This window comes from Mercenaria mercenaria, chromosome 10 (assembly GCF_021730395.1).
Source record: "Mercenaria mercenaria strain notata chromosome 10, MADL_Memer_1, whole genome shotgun sequence".
Classification (NCBI taxonomy): Eukaryota; Metazoa; Mollusca; class Bivalvia; order Venerida; family Veneridae; genus Mercenaria; species Mercenaria mercenaria.
The window spans coordinates 42,194,191-42,218,180 of NC_069370.1; the positions used below are offsets into that span (position 1 = coordinate 42,194,191).

At 34.7% G+C, this 23,990-nt stretch overlaps 2 long non-coding RNA genes across 2 annotated transcripts in view; one reads left to right on the forward strand and one right to left on the reverse strand.

Annotated features, from left to right (window-relative positions):
- Positions 1-23,990, reverse strand: part of LOC123561806 (uncharacterized) — a 56,077-nt gene that overhangs the window by 19,256 nt on the left and 12,831 nt on the right. The gene's annotated exons all lie outside the window — the stretch shown is intronic.
- LOC123561807 (uncharacterized) lies at positions 2,874-3,841 on the forward strand. Its single transcript, XR_006688532.2, has 2 exons — positions 2,874-3,231; positions 3,371-3,841. It is a non-coding gene; the product is annotated as an uncharacterized LOC123561807 (long non-coding RNA).

Genomic DNA, 23,990 nt, shown 5'->3' on the forward strand with positions numbered 1-23,990 from the left:
AGAAAAGTCTATATATTGTGCACGAGAAACAGTTTTAAAAACATTGTTTAAGGATTTAAGGTTTTATTTGAAAGTCATGACTCATTTGGAGCATGTGACATTATTAACATATACAAAGCAATAACCACAATAATAAACACTTACTGCATGGCTTGCCGGTCAGTAGTCAAAACTGTTGACCGAGACCGACTGATTATTGACCGGCAAGGCATTCAATAAGTGTTTTATTACATGACATCAGAAATTTAAAACCATTATATGATCAAAAGCTGGTCATGATATTCAGTTACTTAAGTTTGAGTACTACGATAAATTACTTACGAATGAGAAGCGTAGTCTATCGCAGACAAATGTAATTTCTGCATACTTAATATATGCAAAAATCTATACCTGTTAATGACTATACTCATTTTATGACAATGATATTATAAAAATAAATATAATATATTTATGCACGAAGCATGCAAATTCAATTTATGCTACTGCACTGATTTATAGTGTATCTGTGCATGAAGTATGAGCATTCAGTTTATGCTACTACAAAGTAATATATCATAATTATATTCGTGCGTAAAAAAAGCAAACTCAGTCTAAGCTTCTACATTAATATATTATAATATCTATGCATAAAATGTACAAATTCAATTTATGCTACTACACTGATATATTATATATTCAGTAAACACAGCAAATTTGATATATGCTACTACACTGATGTATCAAATATTTTTATATGAAGTATGCAGATTCAATTTATGCTATCACATAACGATGCATAAAGTATGCAAACTCAAGTTATGCTATTTCACTAATATATCACGCATTTATGCATCGATTTATGCTACTACTTTGATATTTAATGTATTTATGCATTAAGTATGCATATAGTTGCATAAGTGAACTATTTTCTTATAAAATGTAAAGCACATTCAAACTGAAAGCACGGAAATTCAAAATACTGCAAAAATTAAAATATTACTAATTATATGATGTATTGAGACTCAGCCTCAAGTAATACGAGAAAAAAAAGTATGAAGTATAAAAAATAGAAATAAATGCATATTTCTAGCACCGAAATACCTTTATCATATATCTACTGACAGGTGATTATAAAGTGGAATTGTCAATTCACACATTTTAAATAATGCAAACGTGTTAAATTGAATTACATGCCTTGTCTTAATGAGTTTCCGGTTCAATACCTAAGCCCGCGTTTCAAAGCGTCTTTTTGCAGTAACATTTTCTACTTGATGACAAGTTTATAGTTAATCTATTTCAACATGTGTTGATTCAAGGATTATTACATACATCACGAACCGGTGTGTAATCATAGAATAGTCCGCTATTGTTTGTGTGTAAAATCTGACAGTCAAAATGAATTGGTTCTGTACGCTTATTTACACAGGTCAAAATTGGGACGAAAAGCAATGCAGTACGAAGGGCACTGGGTACGAAAAAAAAAAGCAGAGCTATCGACCGGATTGCAACAGCATTTTCAAAGAATTCGTAATTGAAACCAGGAATTACATTCCGACGTTTTTTGTCCATTTATATGTCTCGAACATTCTTAAGGTATTAGATCACTAATAGAGAACCTCCTTTTTGAAGAGTATTCAATTCCTACCATAAACCTACTTTTACTGCAATTCTTAGGGGGGCGTAGGTTCAAGCCCTACTGAGACCAATTTTTTTCCCCTTATTTTCCTTTTTTTCTAGTAAGTTTTTACTTCTTTCAAGACTTACTATTGATTACTTGTACAAAAATGGAAAAAGATGAATCTTATAAGTGATTTCTTGGTGTTTAAAGTGAATTTACTACTTAAACAGAAGGGGTAAACAGAATATTGAGTTACATGCGGTGAAAGTTCTCTATTTTGCTTTCACTTTTAGATCATATATTGTGGAAGAAATTTAGTAGGTTTTACCTCTGCCCTAAGGTTATTTTTAAATGGAGTAAGCAAAATTCAAAACAGAAACACAGCATTCGACCTTATTTTTTCAATGTTGAAGTATGAATTCTGTCTCATTAACTCCGTTTACTTGAGGCACCATAGAAAAAATGAGATTGACATTTTTATTTTGTGTTTTATAATTGTTTACTAATAGTTTGATGTTTCTTTTATTAAAATTAATGATAAAATGAGTTCTCTACAAACGTTTTGGATAGTGGCTATCACTTTGAAATTTGTCTCTACTTGAGCTTGAGGAGATACCGTAAGTTATACAAAATTTATAAAAAACGGCACGGTAAAAGTTGTTTAAAAAATTGCAAAATAGTGCAAAATACGGTTACCTTTCAGAATATACCAAGCAAAGGCAATTTTGTAAACATTACTATTAGTGCTCTAATACCTTAAATATTACTGTGTTGTATACATATTTTGGGCCAGGTTCAACGGTAAAACTAATTTGGATCCCCTGTTTTTGACACACCCTCATTTTCATCCACGTACTGCGGATAGGAAGCAACCTCATATTGACTAATATTCCATGAGTAGGAATAAATGTAACATATAAATATAGCTCTAATAAGATAAAAATGAAAGTGAAGAAATGGCGACAAATGTAACAAAACACGCTTAATTTTGAAAAGAAAAAGAATCCGCGCCATACCAAATTCTTGCTCCAGCATGACAGGATCTGGGTAAATGATACATAATTATCGGAAATCCCTAATTTTTTGTGACGGATGCACAATGCGCATGTCTTTGGGTCACAGGGTCATATGTCATATTTCAATGATAAACCTTTTCACCAGTTAAAATGAATACCCACTAAAGACTACCACAGAACTAAAGCATTGTCTAATCTGATCAAAATATTGAAAAATGTCATTGACGGGACAAGATAGGCATTTCTATGGAAGAGCTAACTTACAGATCCAAAGAGAAAAATATGCACAAAGGAGCAAAATCTGCACAAAAGGAGTACAAATGATATGTCTGTTTAGGCGATTGAGATAAGATATCTTATGGATATCTTGATTTGCCCTCCAAAAGAGGTCGCGGTATAACCGCATGGAGTTAGAAATGATCCTTCGTAGGCTAGAGGGTAAATTCTCCGTAAAAAGGAAATATAGACAATGACTTTATTGAGATGGGCGTGTCGCATCTTCTTGCATAATAAGCATGTTTTGGCAGAAAAAAAAGAAAGAAATTCCGTTCATTGAGGAAAATAAGTGTTCTTTTAGTAAAATGATTTTGAAAATGAAATTGATAATGAAAATATTATGTAAGAAAATAAATAAATGAACAAGAGTATGCACATTTTGTACATATTTGTAATAGTACACAAATGTTAATAAGTGTAATGGTATATTCGAGGAATTAGATGATAAAATCAGATTGATCGAAAATGGTTATATTTTCAGATTCGGAAACCAAGACTTTGTTGAACAAAAGCAAGGAACTGAAAATTCAAAACCTTCGGAAAGCCAAAGACAACGTAAACCGAAACCGGAAGCAGGACGCTTGGCGTTGCCAAGAGGAGGTAGACATGCCACTGTCTTGTTGCAAAAGGCAAGAAGAAAAACACATGGTTAAAACTTGAAACTTTGCACACTTTTATTTAACAGAAAAGAAATCTGATTATTAAGATATTATTATTATAAGAAAATGTGCCAAGTGCCTGGACCCACTGTCGTTCCTAAACTAGAATTTCAACTACATGGATATTGTCAATGCATTTCATTAAAATACGCAACATACGGTCAAAATCTCTACTTCGAACACAGTTTTCGCATAGCGTACAGATTAATACGCTAACGTTAAGCTTTCATATTGAAATAAAAATACAATTTTCACACACAAGAAAAGAGAAAAATATGAACTTTTGAACACTGTATGCTTTTAAATTTTTTTTTATCCCACAATCAGTGTGTTACTGAAAACTTCTCTGATACCGATCTAATAGGATCAACTGAGACGACAGTAAATCAGATTTATTGTTTGGTTATGAAAGCTTTACATCTTGCTTACATTTTTAAACAGCAGGTTCCTTCTAAAACAGCCTTTGAGATTTATATTACACATCTAATAAGGTGATTCATATATAGAACATCTTACGCGCATTTTTGATCCAGTTGAGCATGATTTTGGAACACTTTTCTGCTAAAACTGTTGGTATATTTTATGAGCATTATATCGAAGGGAGGTAAGTAGTCTAGATTCTATTTAGAAGTAGCTTTGGCAAGTTGTGCAGCGCCAGACGAAAAGGTTGAGAAAAACGGTTGACGTGTATTTGGAAACGTGTGCTATGTGCCCTGTGTTTTGTTTGTTCTATGTCCTTGAAGCGATCAGTGTTATGGTATAATCAGGGTGAAAGGGTGAAAAGTAAGTTACTTACAAGCATACCAGCTGCATTTCGAAGGTCAGCCAACTGTCATATCGCGGCGCCATCAGTAACTTACGCTTCATGCGTTTAAAGCAGAAAATTTATTAGTGCCTCTTACCCGACTGTCGATTATATAATTTTCTAAATTTACTCATAATTTAGTACGGGTATGGAGAGACACCTATCATTATTCGGGGCTTTTGTTATTATCTGAATACCTACAAATCAGTTATTTGTCATGACATCAAAAAACAGTCAAAACATCATTTAAAAAAGATAGAAATATAATTCTCACTGGGAGGTAAAACCTTCTTACGCACGTTGTCTACGTTTTCATGGGTATTGTAATACGATAGAATGCAGGTAAAAACAACTTATCAATTGTATACACTGTCATTATGTAAATAGTTTGGGTATTTTGTCTGTTGCTCGACAGGATTGTCAAAATAATAACATATTTCCATAAAAAGGTGGAAAAGTCAGAAAGATTAATTAACGTGAAACATACTTCTAAAATGCTAAAATTCTCTGAAAGCATGTTTATCGTGAAAAGATATTTGAAAGCCACAATCTATTCCTTTCGACAGAATAAAAGTTTTGTTTTCTAAACGCAGAAGCCGCACGTTAACAAATGGCAAGAAGTTCTTGCCTAACAAAAAGACTTTCTTTTTTCTTTTTCGAGGGCTTTAAGTCCCGCAGACACAATTCAGGTCAAATGAAAACTTAAAAGTATTTTTGTAGTGGAGAAAGACCCTAGGTGCCTGTCCCTTTGATATGTTTTCAGACATACCTGGGTAGAACAAATGACTTTCTGCAAGCCATTTAGATGGCTCCCTCAAATGAGTCAGGACTCGAACCCACCGGTTCGGGGTAAGTGATTGAAAGCCAGTGACCTATATCACTCAACCATTAAGGTCCATGAAATGAACAATATATCCAGAAATCAAAAAAAAAAAAAAAAAAAGAAAAAAAAGTCCTACATGTATTTATATGCATAAAATGGGCTCGCTGTTTTGATTGGAAGAAGATACCGAAAAAGTTACCTCCCTTTAAAGATTTTCTCACCGATCCTCTAAAGATTTATCGACAGTAAATCTAGAGGAACTGGCGGAACAAGCCGATTCATGATTCGTTTATGAACATTTTATGGCGTTGTAATTTTCAGTATGATTTTGTCTAATATTAACTTTGCGTTTTTACAACCAAAGCCATATAATGTGTCAATTTTCAAGAGTTTTGTAGCTTTTTATTGGCAGTTAAGAGTCATATAAGGAACATGGTATCAATAAATAAAACGGGGCTCTTTTTATTTATTGCCCGTTATTTGAGGCGGATATATTTGTGTTAAGTGGCTAATACTTAAGCATTTAATCAAGCTAAAATATCATTTATTTCTCACCGACTGACTTGAAACAAAACGCGATACGTTTCGCTTTGCCGGTAAAACAAATGTCTGTTGATTTATGACGTGTACATGTAAGCATTTTCGATTCAAATTTTTCATTGAGAAAATCAGTGAAATACTTTAGCCAAAAGAGGTGTTAGAATACTCTATTTTTGCAAATACTTTGTTCTGCGGTATTTTTGCATTACAGAATGGTCTCAGTGCCTGGGAATGCAATACATAAAATAAAATGACGATTTCTTTCCTCCAGTAACATAAACGCACGTGCGTGTTATTTCCGATAATAAATTTGTTTTGACTTCTTTCCGACAAAAATCTTATCATAGTCCTGTACCTTAAAAGATATTTCATAAATTGACTAATATATCAAAATATTTGTAACGCTAAAAAACCCACGCAGCTTGATAATATGTTTTATAACTATTTCCATATTTTTATTTGAACGATCAAACTGGGAACGCTTTTTCTATAGCGATATCTCAAATAAATGCTCCGCGTGTTTTCATGCTAATGTCTGTTACATGGGGGTAAATGTATATTTTTTTGCTTGATCACAAATAGGGTACTTCCATTTACAAAACTCATTTCTTAACACACAAACTACGTTATCATTATATGTTAATAGTAATAGCTTATGATAACATAGAAAATATATATTAACCTACACGAAAAACTCGTTCAGTCAGCTACATTTACATTTTTAGGTAAAAATCACATCTGAATGATGAATGGGCATCGACAATCTACACAATATTTGAAAATCCACGGCCGAGGTTCTTTAACTTGAACTCAAATTATATTTAAGATTCTAAAGATATCGCCAAAATTGTATCCAAACAGCTACCTAATAGGGACAATTTATCTGAAATAAGGATGATAGCTATTGGAAGGTAATAAAATGAAACAAAATTGCCGATAGTATCTTTTTCGGAAATTTGGAGAATCTTTCCTTAGCACTTTAAAGAAGTTCAAGATTGTTCAGGGGGAAAATTCCTCCATTTTCGATGATGTATGTTGAAACTCCAGTAACTGCTGCAATTATATCTTGCAAGAAATCTTAGATTAATGTTCGACCATGTTTGAGGCAGCCTGATTTTGTGTCCGCTAATCTGCGGCAATTTGAAGATCTGGAACTGATCGAACGCACTGCCATATGTTACTTCTATTCTTTCGAATAAATCATGCAGAAGCTGGTGTGGAAATGATACAATAATCTCGAACAAAATAGCTAACAAGGAAAATATAAGTGACAAAATAAGATACGCGGAAGGAAAGATATCTTTTATAAAACGCATGTATCAAAATACCAGAGTTCTGGAAGTTAAGTTTTCGCAAACTCAGCTTTTTTTCCTTCCGCCAAAGTGTAAATTGATCCAATCCCAATTACAAATAAGCATTTTGTTTATCAAATTTGACACTTCAGTGCAAATTCTCTGATACTCTAACATGCAAACAAAACCTGCACATTTTTCTGTACTTTCTATTTGGGATACCCGATAAACCAGATACGTATAATAGGGTGCAGAATAGATACTATTTCAACATCAAAGGGACAGTTTACATTGGTTTCAGCTCGAATTATAGATTTATCATGTTTTTCTCAATTATGGAACGCCTTCACACCCCTAATCTCAATATGATAACAGCTCTGGTACAGGAATAGGACGCACCGCCCTTCCGTGATAGAAACACTACAAGAGCAGACGACTTTTGAATGGCACGTCATTTGAAGATGACGTAAGAATTTCTGCAAGCATGTTTATAAACAATGATGATATCATTAACAACGCGGTCACTAAGAATATTAAAAAAATGCCCATAAACGCCACTACACACGTGCCTGTGCATGATTTATAGTTCAATGTATCCAGTTTCAACGAGGACATAATTTGAGCCTGCCTAGCTTTGGCCATGGCTTCCGTCAGCATACTCTCCCAGTAAAAGTGATTTGACACTTCAGAGGGACGCTGACGGGATATTTAATCAGAGGGTAGGGACACAAGGGTGAGTCTATATGAAGTATGAAGTACTTTCACAACTCATAAAATATTAGTCCGTTGAGAAGAAATGCGTTGTACTTGTGCATTGTATATATTGTTTATCAGAATTCCTAAACTAAGAAACAACAATGGGCATTCGTCAATACAGGTTACTGATATATCTTATGACTTTAAATGATAACAAAGAAACAAATAGATTATTAATTAAACGTTACTCTTAGATCAAATTTCATTAAATTCTGTTCTTGAATTATGTATTATTTGTCTATTCTTACAGACCGTAGCTTGTTGCAAAGACATAACCAATTTTCCTTTATCTGTGAATAATGCAAGCGCACTGCATCAGAGAAAAATCTCATCGTCAACGAAATCCACTTAAATCTTGATCAAGTTTCACGTACGCTCGCCACCGCTACCCAAAGATCCCCCTTTTCCCTTTGCCGAAATAATAGCTTCCATATATCAAATTAATGTTTCTCTCAACCGCTACCATGGGACCCTATACAACCTACGCTGAAGAGAGACGAAATTGATTAAGATCCTTCCCTGATTAACTCTACATCATTGGAAGAGACAGAGACATAATGCAATTTTGTCGGAGAGATTTTCTCTTTGATTGGAAACCATTCTGAAATGTCTGAAATAAGCCCGTCCGTACATTTTATTGACCCAATCTTGAATTGTCCATATAATTGGAGACCCCATATCTATGATTGCTTTTATTAGGAACCTCTATAAATAAATTGGTTGCAATATGTTTCGAGACAATAGCCTAAGCTACAAAATGGTCTACGACTGATAGAAAAAATGGCAATAAGCATTTTGGAAGAAAAATTGCAATAAGTATTTTAAGAGATATATAACTGATTCTGAATCATTAAGATGAAAGAGGTCCAACAAAGCTAGAAAGATTAATATCAGTAATCCTGAATTGCAAAGACACTTCAGTAGGTCCCAAAGTGGCAAGAACAGTGAAGAGGCTCATGCGTTCCGGATAACCTCTAGTATTATTTGAACATATTTGTTGTTAATGATATTTTCGCTTTTGAAAAAAAAAACACAAAAAAAAAAAACGCTTTTCTTAATAACTAAATATATAACAAACTTGTTTCCTTGGTGTGGTCTTTGTGACGACGAATGTGTAACCTTGTAATTTTGCCGTTGCGAAATATAAATATATGTAATAACAAAGGTCTCAATACTGAACCTTGGTTACTACCGTTTTTACAATGCTACTAATGAAACAGTATACTCCCGAGTCTAAAGATTTTAACAACTGACTGATCGTTTAAGTGGTGGTTTATGAGACAAGATAGAAATCTAGAAAAATGTCTGATGATACTGCCTTATTATCACTCGAGCTGTGAATCGAAATAATAGATCAAAGGAAAGGCGTGTCTGGGCCGCGGTCAGATAACGTCACGGGAAAACAGTATGACATAGATAAACATGTAAATTACGAGACTAAATTTAATCAACTAAATAATCAGTGTAAAGAAATTGACAACTGTGTTATTTTAAGCATCATAATGCATGCTTCTCAAACATTTTTTTCACTAGCATTTGACAATTGCACACATAAATATAAATATTCTGATACTCAGTGAAATACATGCATATGCATTATTTTTAATTCAACTCTCAATGGCGATGGAAGACCCAAGGTGCTCTCTGTGGTGTTTGTCTTTAGGCACATGGGTAGAACCACCGACCATATGCAAGCTAGCTGGGTGACTCATTGAAATAACGGCACGAGCGGGCTCGGACCCTCAGATATGAATAAATTATAAATGAATATTCAAATATCATTAATAAAACCCCTCAGATATGAATAAATCATAAATGAATATTCAAATATCAGTAAAACAAATCCAATACAAATGTAAGAATGTCGGATTAGCTATTCTGATTAGTACACAAAGTAAAGATTAAAATTACATTCATTACCGTTATGACTATAGTAATAACCAAGATACCGACGATATGATAATTATTTTCACTTTATATACACACCTTTAAATATGGAACATCTAACCTATGTCTTTCTACACACACCTGTCGGTTCACAATTGATAAACAATTATGATATATAACAAAATACATGTATATACAAGAAGCAGGTTTATTCACCAAAGTTAATTTACTAAAGTCCGAATATGGACAATAATGGCATAAAATACACCGGCGTGCATTTTATTACATTTATGACATAAAATTCACGTTCAGCGTGTTATACTTTTCTTTGGAAATTTGACACATGACTGTGTAGACTTTGATATACTTATAGTAATTATTACATATGACTGTCCGACGAGGTTCTTCCGGCCGACCGTGAAAATTAGAATCTTATTGAATGTGATCCTCTTAGTCAGGCCTTCAGGTAGGGTCAAACAGCCAATAACATAACACATGAAATTCATGATAATCCAGTGCACAACATGACAATGGAAATAATCCAAATTCTGAAATTAAATCCATTTTCAAGAGAATCATTTAGAACACTTTTTATAATCCCAGAAGAAAAGAGAGAAGTGTAATATCCAACTTAGCACAAACTTGCCCAAACCGAAAATGAACGTTCTCAAACCATGTAGACGTGTTATAACCCTAAAACAAATGGGAATAATGATACTAAAGAATTATAAATGTCCCTTAATAGGCAAGACATAACTATTAATGGGCCCAATTTTCCTCTAATGCCCATTAGGTCTGCTATAAAGTAACCTAAAACTGCGGTCAAATGGCTCAAAACATCATCATATTGACACATGGACTGGTAGTTCATTTATTGAAAACAATAATCGAGACATTTTAACAGCTATAAAGATAATATAAGAACCATAAAGATAGAGAAAACTGAATAAATCAAAAACTGTTCCCTATAATACGAATTTGTTTTTACATACCAGATGTACAGAGTGATATTTTAAACTAGTTTGAAACAGGTGTATTTGTATCAAATCTCAAAATTCATATATAAATTAGCATATAGTTGTTACAAAAACCCTTAAAGGTGTAAAGTGAAAACAAAAAGTGAAACTGAAAATTTAAAAAAAAGGTTGAAGGGACATGGCATGGTATCATTCCTTTAAATCCGATATCAATGTTTATAAAACCACAAATATCATAAAATCAGTATTATATAATTTCATATTTATGAACAGCTAAATTCTTTCTATTTTAACATAAAATTTATTCAACATTATTAAAGTAAAAGATATCTCTTCTACATTCCGAGGAGCATGAGCAAACCTATTCTATGTGATTCTTTATCTACATGCACTCAGATCAGTTTCGCTTTGGCTCCTCGATTTAGACTACATTAACTTGAATAAATAATTTTCTACAAATATACTCTTAAATGAAAGTAATTACTTCAGAAAATTTACACAGTTCTAGCCAAAAGTATTTGAAATATTTCAATCCTGAGACGGGATGAAACGTGATGGTATCTATATTTATTTGATATTTCATCAAACACAATTAATAACTGTTTGAACATATATTTATATTTTATCTACAAACATACTGAGAAGTAATTCTTCATATTTTCAAATACAAAATTTGGTCACAATATAATTGAGCCGCGCCATGAGAAAACCTACATAGTGGCTTTGTGACCGGCATGGATCCAGACCAGCCTGAGCATCCGCGCAGTCTGGTAAGGATCCGTGCTGTTCACTAACGGTTTCTCTAATTGTAATAGGCTTTGAAAGCGAACAGCATGGATCCTGACCAGACTGTGCAGATGCGCAGGCTGGTCTGGATCCATGCTGGTCGCTAAGCCACTATGTTGGTTTTCCCATGGCACGGCTCATATATTTAGAAGCAAATAAGCGTGGTTATGCATAATAAACACCTCTCAAAAGAAACTGTTAGAGCGTAAAACGTGTATTTATTATAACTTTTGCAACAATTTATTTTCTTGATGTCTCTTCTGCGTACATTGCAAAAGACGTGACATAAAACACATATTACAAATTAAATATAAGCAATTACAGTTATATTCTAATAAACCATTTACATATTACATACAAATAGAACATAAAAAGTACAAAGACTGAATGGAAATAGCAACGTTCTAAGAACACAATCACATTAAACAGAAACAACAAAGCAGTGTTAAATATAAATATGGACATTAGAATAATGAATATGTATACAAAATACATAGACAGAATAAAATATATAGACAAAGCGGAAAAAAACAAAATGAATGAAAACATTCTGTATGGCCTTAGTGCGGTCAGTGGCAAAATATATCATGGGAGTCTGAACCAGTTAATTTAGACAAAGCCTCACCATATTCCCAGGTAAAAGAGCAACAGTATAAACAATTGTTATTCCCGCCGTTAACCTAGTGGAAGCAAGCATTTATATCCATACCGAGTGCTTTGTGAATGAGGGGACTATATTTTGAAAGATATTTAATTCCCAGAATAAATTGATGAAATAAATTAATTCAAGAATATTAGAACAATTAAAGGGCAATAGCTCTGGAGTTACTGAAGAGATTCTGATGTAGATGCACCACCACCCTATAGTCATCTATACTTATGTTATATATGATGAAGATCCAGTTGTTATGTGGGAATTTATGGATCGTAAAACAACAAAAGGGCAATAACTCTGAATTTACTTAAGTTATCCTGACATGCTGTGCACGCACCATCGCCCTATAGTGATCTATATGTAAGTAAAATGTCATAGTACTTAGATACAGTCAAAAATCCTTATTTTCATCCAAATCAAGGAGGAAATCCTGTTTTTACTGGGTCAAGGGGGATAATACTAAATGTGAGAAAAAGTCATGTGCTAATTAATACTTATGTGAGGTTTGGTGATTCTAGATAAAATACATTTTTAATCATAAGCAATTTGCGGACGGACGCACGAACGGACGACAACGCTAAATTTGTATCCCTCCGCCTCCGGCGAGGGATAACAAAGACATGATTATGGCCTGTCTAACTTGCTAAATTATACATCTATGTTGTTCTTATTATATAGTCGTTATTCTTATTCAATGTTTTGTTATTCATATTGTAAACTATGTACTTGTTATTCTTCATTTCGTTATTCTTATTGTATGTGTGCTTTTCATATTCAGTACTTCGTTATAATTGACGTAAAACTCGCTGTTCATATTGTATACATTGTTATTGTATATCTTGTTATTTTTATTATATGTTTGATATACACATTTAATTCTTCATTAATGTTATTGTATGTTTGTGGTTGTTATTCAATGTTACATTATTCTTATTGTAAAACTTTCGTGGATAGCTTTACATTAGAAATGGTAAAACTGCATTACACAGCTTCAAATTTACAAAGGTAATGCTATGTCACACTAGTCTTTATTAAACAAAGTTCGAATCTTCAAAAATATCTAGGATGTTTCCCTGTTGTCCAAATACAAACAAAACAAAATAAAAAATATTGTAAAATTATTTTCGAATTCAAGGTCGAAATGAAAAGGCAAAGTTGAGTACTTGAGAACGTTTGTCTTATGCATAGTAGAGTAAAATTAAATACAATACTGTTGATTTTTAGGATCAATTTGGGAAAATAGTTTTAAAAAACCCAGCCTATATGATTGTGCAGAGCTATTTTAAGATTCCACTACTGATTTAAAAAAGGAAAGTGTGATATATCCTGGCTGCTGAATGTAACATGAAAAGCCCCAGAAAGCCGAAGACAATCCTCCACAGTGTCAATCTTAAAACTGTGTAAAGGGATAACAGAAATGGTAATATTTCTGATCCTCAGGTGCAACATATTACTGAATGCAATATATAAGAGACTCTACAAACATACATGGTTCACGATAGACCACATGGTACGAACAAGAAATTATTTAGGCTGAAAATAGGGATGTTGCCTTGGAACGGTCTGTCAACAGGAATGGAATACAATTGAAAAGTCAAAATTGGCTGCTGTATCCTGAATTCAACCTGCTGTACAAGACGGTGTGAAAAAAATCTCAATACTGATTTTAGCTCCAAAATATCAATGGAATGACAAACACATCGATTGTATAAATTGAAACAAAGAATCTAGATCAATTTGGGAAATTAGCATGCTCAATACACTCACTTCACAACTTTGCTTTGCTTACTGTACGGTAATGGAACATGAAGTATATGATAAACACACAGTATTCATAGCAGTTGCTCAACTAGCCAAAGTACAGATTTTAGAATATAAAAAGCCGTTTAGTACAGCAGGTCATATTATGTGTTGAATTGTTTTTATATAACTCACAATCAATTAAAAAGCGACGAAGGAGTAGCTGACAAGAAGCCGTAACTAGCAACATAAATATTTTTGAAAGAAAAGATAAAAAAAATATCCTGTCCTATGCAGTTACTAAAGTGTATAACAATATGGTATCATTTCGTCGAATGCTTATGCAAAATAAGTGTATTAAATATACGTGAATGTGCCCACCTTTTGGAGATGACAAAGAACGTGATGGTTTCTTAAAACCGGTCAGTCAGACTGTAAAAAAGGTAAACAAGAAGAGAAAATGATAACCTTTGAAAGCATGATATATATTTAATCCAAACGTTTTTGACCGGTGATGGCCGCAAGTACAAACTTAATATGGTATTAGTAATTTAATATATTCTACTGTGTTCCAACTGGTCCTACTCTACATTTTGCCTATTAAAGCTGAAATACACGAATTACTTAATGAGTAACAACTTAATCAATAGAAAAAGTAGCTTTATCCTGAAGAAACAGGAAGAAACAGGAAGCGTTCATCCGTTCTCATCATAGCATAGGAAACTGTAACATAAATTCTTCTTTGTTTAATGATTGTATTAAATGATATAATAAGAGCTCAAATCGGGCGCTAAATCATCATCGGTAGTTATAATAAGATGCTGTGTGTAAAACATGAGAATAATTATGCATGTTCGTGACACGCTCATTTAAATCATTTTGCTGGCCTGTTGACACTTCAGTTAGAGGTGTCGCGTTTAATGAAACGTAAGTTATGTAATACTAAACAGTTTTAACATGACATAATCTATACAGAGTTTACTCATGTGTAAGGGACATATTTGCAGCATGGTGTCTTGCTGATTGTTATGCAGTAAACAGAACGACGATTAAAAAGAAAACATTTTGTGAATAAACAAAAGCATGTGGAAGACAAGATAAATTTAACTGGCGTGGATCAAACTCAGGCCATCATTAAATAATGAACCAATAAGACTTTAACACAGGCTCAGTATTTTGTGCCATTTACGGGGTCAAAATTTCGACATGACTCCCCTCTGCAAAGAGTATGCTATTCCCCCATTTTTAACAAAGACTCTTCGCCAAAACTTATTTAACATAATCCAACAAAAAATCTTAACAGGTCTATATAATTATATAAACCATTGAAATTTTAGGGTTTTTTTTTCTAGTGTAACATATTTATAAAAATAGTGTAACATATTTATAAAAAACATCGACGCGATTTTACCCACATTTTGCAACCATTGATTCAATTTAGTTAAGGTATCCAGATATATGTTAAACGACAGTTCCAAACATAATCCAGAGAATTAAATTGCAAATACAAACGGAATTTACATTTAAGGCACATCTGACATAGATTTGTATATACAAGCCATCGAGTAAGTGAAACTTCAACATAATTCTTATGAGGCAGTGTCATATGCCAATGTCAAACACCAACCAGAGAGAAAATTGAATTTATAACATTTCAAATATACTTCCTATAAGATAAAAGCACAATTCTCATTGTCTGTTATATTTACGGTACTTTGACAGTTCATAACTTTAAAATGACATCAGAATTCTATCTGACCAATCAGAGCGTTGCATTTTCAAGTACCTGCAAGTTTCCACGTGAGCAAAACGAAGCATTTTTACAATGAACATATAATGACTGAAGGAACTAATATCACACTATTTCAGAAATGAATCAAATTCAGTCTTTTTACTACAAATGCCATAGAGGAAACTTCAAAGTTTCATTCAATTATTATATGGATTTAATATTTTGGACTTGATTTCAAATTGGAGATTTTGCACACTGGGTGTCGAGTAAAATGTAACAATTAACCAAGTGAAATTAGGGATTTCTCAATGTTTCAGACATGTTTAAATTATGAATGTAATACGCAGGCCGAACTGTAAGCTGCAGTAATATTACTTCGAAGTCAGTTACGTAATCATTTAAATTTACAGTACCTCGACAATCCTAAGCACAAGCCGCAGTGTAAGTTGTATCAATGTGACTTTCACGTATGTATGTGACAACATCACATGTCCTAGAGTCAGTTCGATTTTCAGTACTTAGTCAAATGTCGTATTACAATTCCAAACATAGTCAACCGAGGAAATTGGGCTTATTGCACTTAAACATAATACATACGATGTAAATTTCTGACGCAATGCATCATAATAACTTATCAATTTCAAATACAAGACAGTGAGAGGTCAAGCTTACGGCATTTTAATATAGACAATATGAGGAAGAAACACAAGGCATCAACTCAAATATATGACAAAGCAAATAACAAGGCCATCCTGTTAGTGGTTCCTTCGGCATAATGTAGTTTATATGTAGAGGCACAAGGCATTGTCTCAGGTGAATAAACGACACATGGACCGGTTAAATAAAACACCACAAACAAGACAATCTCAAACACAAGTAATGGGATAACTCCATTTAATGCTACTTCGGCCAAAGTTACAAGTCTTATCACAGTGGAAAAATACACAAACTAAAATAAAACAAACATAAAAATGATTATTTAAACACGGCGTTACCAATAATAAGATAATGCGCATATACCTCAAATATACATTAGTCAATTGTTCAAAAGTAGACAGACATTCATCATGTTAATATTGTAAGTAAAGACAATTTTGTCTGAGAGATACCCATTTGACGAACAACTATCGGAAGAGAGTAAATCTGGTTTCTCAACATAACTATTACAGGTATGACATGTTCAAATGAAAAAAAAAACAAACTGAAAATTTGCTGTGGTAAAGCTCACAGTCTTTATGGTTTCTTTTTTTTTTTTAATAAAATGTAATTGTATTTTAAAGACTTCATTCTGTTGTATGAGATCTGCGTGACAACTCTGATTTTGATTTTGGGTTTGAAATTGTAATACAACGTTTTCAGTTCAAAGTTTCAAACTTTCAAATTTTATTTCAAATACTCTCAGTTTGCATATCTACAAATACAGGAGACAAAAACAGTCATAAACAGCACATTATATGAGCCGCGCCATGAGAAAACCAACATAGTGTCTTTGCGACCAGCATGGATCCAGACCAGCCTGCGCATCCGCGCAGTCTGGTCAGGATCTATGCTGTTCGCTTTCAAAGCCTATTGCCATTAGAGAAACTGTTAGCGAACAGCATGGATCCTGACCAGAGTGCGCGAATGCGCAGGCTGGTCTGGATCCATGCTGGTCGCAAACGCACTATATTGGTTTTCTCATGGCGCGGCTCATATATACATTGTACAATGTAATCACGAGCTCAGATGTAGGCAACGATATGAAAATAGAACTTATCGAAATAAAGTAACATGTATAATGTAAATGTTTCGGCCTTATGGTATCCGTACAAAAGTTAAAGTAGATTAAGTTTCAACGTGATGATTTTGTGACCTAATATCATTTGTATATTTCTTGAATGTAACAGACTTTTTAATTTTGTTTGTTTTGTTAATATACTAGGAAGGTCCTTGTTAAGTGGAAACAAAACAAGAGAAGCCCTATGATAGACGCATTTGGGTCGTCATTGCTGTTGTTAACATCAAACTGTTCGTAAAAAAGTAAACTATAATATTAAATGCTAAACAAATGAGGGACTAAGGTTTTGACTGCATTCAGAATGAATAATTCTTGGTGACTGATACACAAGCAAATGAAAGAAGATAAATAATAAAAGTTCTTAGATGTTCAGTTTTTGCATTTATGTATAATCTAATCGCATTTCACATTACGAAACTGCAGGAAAAATAAGAGCATTTACCACTTTCACATGCCTTTCTTTTTTCTATTTGTAAACGTTTCTGGGCTCATACGTTATTAAAAACGCATTTAGTTAACATAGATAGAGTAAAAATATATTTTGGTTATAAGTTCTGCTAAATGCGTACATATTTTTATCTTTATCACGACCGATAGAAATTTATTTTGGCAATTGACCGCATTTTCATTTTTTGCTAATTCTTGACCAGAAAAAATATAATCTTTTCTACAATGGCATACAGCCTGCTTTGCCAAATACCATGCAGTCCGAAATAGACTGTTTAAGTTTTGAACGTGCTTTAAAAATTTTAACAGCACTTGTTCAATTATGTCATTGTTTCCTGTTCCCCAAAGTTCGGCACCATATATAAAATAGGCCTGAATATCGTATTGAAAAGGTCAATATGAAGATCTATTGGAATATCAAGGCGATGTGAATGTCTAGTATCTAATTGCTTGAGATGCAAAACGTCATTTACAATCACCAAAAGAATCAAAACTGCTAAACAGAATACTCTGTTTCTGTAGGTCAATACATAATATATAGTGTGAAGGTAATAAACCTTTAGCAGATTTGTTCCTAACAGACTTGTTCCTGGTTCAGATAATATAACTGTGTCTTAAGTATATAGTAACTTACAGACTTTGAAAAGGTCAGTTAATGCAGCGTTTTGGCAGCTTGAAATAGTTACATCACTTTCAAAATCAATGGAAAATACACAGACAAAGTAAACAAACAGGCAACGATGACCTACCAAAGAAACAAATGAACACTGTTGAGCAATGTCTTTTATTGGTTATTGGCAAACACCATCCGGTTAAATGTGCAATGAAAACTCTCTCTCTCTTACTCCCCACCATGTTCCAAAGTTACAGGATAGTGTAAATGAATTATCTCTGCCAGATGAGTGGCAACAAAATGCGAAACCATAAAAATACTCATGTAAATACATATAAAACACAATAAAACAAGTATGCATGTTCTCATTAACAGCAACAAGAGAAACAATATTAAGGACCGGACCAAACAGGACACAAAACAATTATCTTGAAAAGGAATTTATATAAGCTACTAGATTGTTTTCCAATCCATGTATTTGTACTGTGAAAATTTGTTGTACATGTTATGTGTATGTTGTTTCAAAATAAATATCGTTTAAACTAAAGAGGAAAGAAGAGTGCCCAGCTGTTACGTAGACTGATCATAAAGACCAGTTTGTCTCAAAATAGTTAACCTATTACAATTTGAAAACTGCCACGACTTAAAATATTACTTTTTGCACAAATTTATCCTTTAAAGACATTGTAAGGACTATGCATACTTATTTATGATCGTCGTTATACCTGTAGTTTCGCCATGGAACAAGCAGATATAAAACAGTACAAACACACATTTACTCTGAAATATATCGTAAATGCAAATCAAAAATTACAACAATATGAGCCGTGCCATGGGAAAACCAACATAGTGGGTTTGCGACCAGCATGGATCCAGACCAGCCTGCGCATCCGCGCAGTCTGGTCAGGCTCCATGCTGTTCGCTTTTAAAGCCTATTGGAATTGGAGAAACTGTTAGCGAACAGCATGAATCCTGACCAGACTGCGCGGATGCGCAGGCTGGTCTGGATCCATGCTGGTCGCAAACCCACTATGTTGGTTTTCTCATGGCACGGCTCAATTATGAATACTAATAGTTAGATATGTTTACAGCATCGGTAGTTCTACTGAAGGAGTTTACTAGAAACGTTAGCAATGTAATATCTATGGAAGTTTTGCAGCCTTGTGAATTTAGAAATGTATATTTAATAAATTGATGCTTCGGGAACACCACCCAAACTTAATATAAGTAATGTGCAATCTTTCTTAATATTTATTTTCTCCTGCATTATTGCATTGTATATTGTACTACTAGATAAAAACTTGGGAGATGTAAATCCCAACAGTAAGCTAAGCATCGAGAAGTTGGCACTGACATCGAAGCTCGAAAATCGAAATTAAATTTCTAGCCAGCTTTAAATTTCGAGCCAGCTCGAAGATCGTAATTCAACATTGAATATCAATTTCGTGCTAGCTTTTAACTTCTAGCCAGCTCGAAGATCGAAATTCAACATAGAATTTCGAGCTGGAATTGAATTTCGAGCCAGCTCGAAGATCGAAATTCAGATTTTTTAAAACTTGAATATCGAGCTGGGGTTGAATTTCGAGCCAGCTCGAAGATCGAAATTCAGATTTAAAGAAATAGTTGAATTTCGAGCTTGGGTTGAATTTCGAGCCAGCTCGAAGATCGAAATTCAGATTTTAAAAAAAGTTGAATTTCGAGCTGGGGTTGAATTTCGAGCCAGCTCGAAGATCGAAATACAGATTTTGAAAAAGTTGAATTTCGAGCTGGGGTTGAATTTCGAGCCAGCTCGAAGATCGAAATTCAAATTATCAAAAAGTTGAATTTCGAGCTGGGGTTGAATTTCGAGCCAGCTCGAAGATCGATATTCAGATTTTGAGAAAGTTGAATTTCGAGCTGGGATTGAATTTCGAGCCAGCTCGAAGATCGAAATTCAGATTTTGAAAAAGATGAATTTCGAACTGGGGTTTAGAAAGTTTAATTTCGAGCTGGGGTTGAATTTCGAGCCAGCTCGAAGATCGATATTCAGATTTTGTGAAAGTTGAATTTCGATCTTCGAGCTGGCTCGAAATTCAACCCCAGCTCGAAATTCAACTTTTTGAAAATTTGAATTTCGATCTTCGAGCTGGCTCGAAATTCAACCCCAGCTCGAAATTCAACTTTTTGGAAAAATCTGAATTTCGAACCCCAGCTCGAAATTCAACTTTATGAAAAAAATCTGAATTTCGATCTTCGGTCTGGCTCGATATTCAACCCTAGCTCGAAATTCAACTTTATGAAAAAAATCTGAATTTCGATCTTCGAGCTGGCTCGAAATTCAACCCCAGCTCTAAATTCAACTTTTTGAAAATTTGAATTTCGATCTTCGAGCTGGCTCGAAATTCAACCTCAGCTCGAAATTCAACTTTTGAAAAAATCTGAATTTCGATGTTCGAGCTGGCTCGAAATTCAACCCCAGCTCGAAATTCAACTTTTTGAAAAAAATCTGAATTTCGATCTTCGAGCTGGCTCGAAATTCAACCCCAGCTCGAAATTCAACTTTTTGGAAATTTGAATTTCGATCTTCGAGCTGGCTCGAAATTCAACCCCAGCTCGAAATTCAACTTTGTGAAAAAATCTGAATTTCGATCTTCGAGCTGGCTCGAAATTCAACCCCAGCTCGAAATTCAACTTTGTGAAAAAATCTGAATTTTGATCTTCGAGCTGGCTCGAAATTCAACCCCAGCTCGAAATTCAACTTTTGAAAAAATCTGAATTTCGATCTTCGAGCTGGCTCGAAATTCAACCCCAGCTCGAAATTCAACTTTGTGAAAAAAAATCTGAATTTCGATCTTCGAGCTAGCTCGAAATTCAACCCCAGCTCGAAATTTAACTTTCTTAAAAAATCTGAATTTCGATCTTCGAGCTGGCTCGAATTCAACCCCAGCTCGAAATTCAACTTTTTGAAAAAATCTGAATTTCGATCTTCGAGCTGGCTCGAAATTCAACCCCAGCTCGAAATTCAACTTTTTGAAAATCTGAATTTCGATCTTCGAGCTAGCTCGAAATTCAACCCCAGCTCGAATTTCAACTTTGTGAAAAAAAAATCTGAATTTCGATCTTCGAGCTAGCTCGAAATTCAACCCCAGCTCGAAATTTAACTTTCTTAAAAAATCTGAATTTCGATCTTCGAGCTGGCTCGAAATTCAACCCCAGCTCGAAATTCAACTTTTTGAAAAAAATCTGAATTTCGATCTTCGAGCTGGCTCGAAATTCAACCCCAGCTCGAAATTCAACTTTTTGAAAATTTGAATTTCGATCTTTGAGCTGGCTCGAAATTCAACCCCAGCTCGAAATTCAACTTTTTGAAAAAAATCTTAATTTCGATCTTCGAGCTGGCTCGAAATTCAACCCCAGCTCGGAATTCATCTTTTTGAAAAAAAATCTGAATTTCGATCTTCGTGCTGGCTCGAAATTCAACCCCAGCTCGAAATTCAACTTTTTGATAATTTGAATTTCGATCTTCGAGCTGGCTCGAAATTCAATGATGAATTTCGATCTTCGAGCTGACTAGAAGTTCAAAGCTAGCACGAAATTGATATTTGATGTTGAATTTCGATCTTCGAGCTGGCTCGAAGTTTTAAGCTGGCTAGGAATTTAATTTCGATTTTCGATCTTCGATGTCAGTGCCAACTTCTCGACGCTAGTATGCTAATGTATCTGAATCATTAGTTGTATTAAACATACTAACACCTATGGTGGCTGATTTCTGCCATCTCGTTCTGGCGTGTTGGCGCGTTTGCAGAGCGCCAAGACGCCAACACGCCAGGACGACAATTATACGCGCCAAGACGACAAAATCCATATTTGTCGTTTTGGCGCGTTCATTTGTCGTCTTGGCGTGTTGGCGCGTTGGCGTTTGCAGGGCGCCAAGACGCCAACACGCCAGGACGACAATTATACGCGCCAAGACGACAAAATTCATATTTGTCGTTTTGGCGCGTTCATTTGTCGTCTTGGCGTGTTGGCGTCTTGGCGCCCCCGCCCCCGCCAACGCGCCAACACGCCAAGACGACAAATGAACGCGCCAAAACGACAAATATGGATTTTGTCGTCTTGGCGCGTTCATTTGTCGTCTTGGCGTGTTGGCGTCTTGGCGTCCCCGCCAACGCGCCAACACGCCAAGACGACAAATGAACGCGCCAAAACGACAAATATGGATTTTGTCGTCTTGGCGCATATTATTGTCGTCCTGGCGTGTTGGCGTCTTGGCGCCCTGCAAACGCCGACGCGCCAACACGCCAAGACGACAAATGAACGCGCCAAAACGACAAATATGGATTTTGTCGTCTTGGCGCGTATAATTGTCGTCCTGGCGTGTTGGCGTCTTGTCGCCCTGCAAACGCGCTAAGACGCCAGAACGCCAGGACGACAACTTCCCAATTTAGCGTGTTGGCGCCCCCGCCAGAACGACAAATGCCTTGTTTGTCGTCTTGGCGCGTATAATTGTCGTCTTGGCATCTTGGCGTTCTGGCGCCCTGCAAACGCGCCAACACGCCAGAACGAGATGGCAGAAATCAGCCACCATAAACACCAGATGTGTAACTTTTATTAATATGCTGACAAGGTATAGATCTATGTAAAACAGAATATGTCTTCTTTTTTCTTGCATTTTTGGAGGGTGGGGTGATCGCGTGTAAAGTCACATGGACACAATTTAGATCTATGATGACTTTCTTGCTTTTGATGGCTGATGAAGACCCCAGGTGCTCCTCCAGAAATTGTTACAGGCATGGGTGGCCACCTAGGTAGAACCACTGACATCTCGTAAGACAGCTGGATGACTTCCTCACATGACAAATTATACATAGAAAGCTTGGTTTTGAACCCATACCTGTGAGTGGCAAGTGATTTGAAGTCAGCAATCTCAAACACTCGGCCATAGAGGTTCACAGTTTCTATTGTGATACGTAAAGTCTAGACCTTGTCTAAAGTGCATATAAATGTGTCGTCATGACACACCCAGTCTGCCATTGATTATACAAAAATGTATTCTTTGCTGAACATTAGGGGTTTTTCCCTAGCCATAACTATTCACATTAAATACATACGTGTAATAAAATTATTCATTATGCACGCCCATTTCCAATGTGGTGTTTATGATCATAGTTTTATTGTGGCAACAACTTTTTAACATATAATTCGCTGAAAGCTTTCATATCTACATTGTTTGTTTTGCCCAATAGATTGGACGATTTTCTAATAAAGGATTCGCTAACATTTTTTCCCCTGAATTCATGAAAGTCCAATGTTTCAGTTTTTGTTTCGCCTCCAATGCAATCTGGTAATATTGGCAACGCATTTGGTAACAAGAAAGAAACAAATCTTGACTGTTGTAAGCCGTCCCCTTACTTGTATTACCAAAAGCAAGATCGGCTTTTTCATGTAACATTGAACATAATTATTTTTATATTCACATGCGCTGGTAAATTTATCTATTCAGGTCATTTGATTCTACTTCGGTTTAAATATATATAAGAATCTTTGTTAAAACTATTTTTATAACAGACAAACAACAACAATTTTTATAAATACATTCAGATCATGTAGAATGTATAAACTGTATTGTGTTT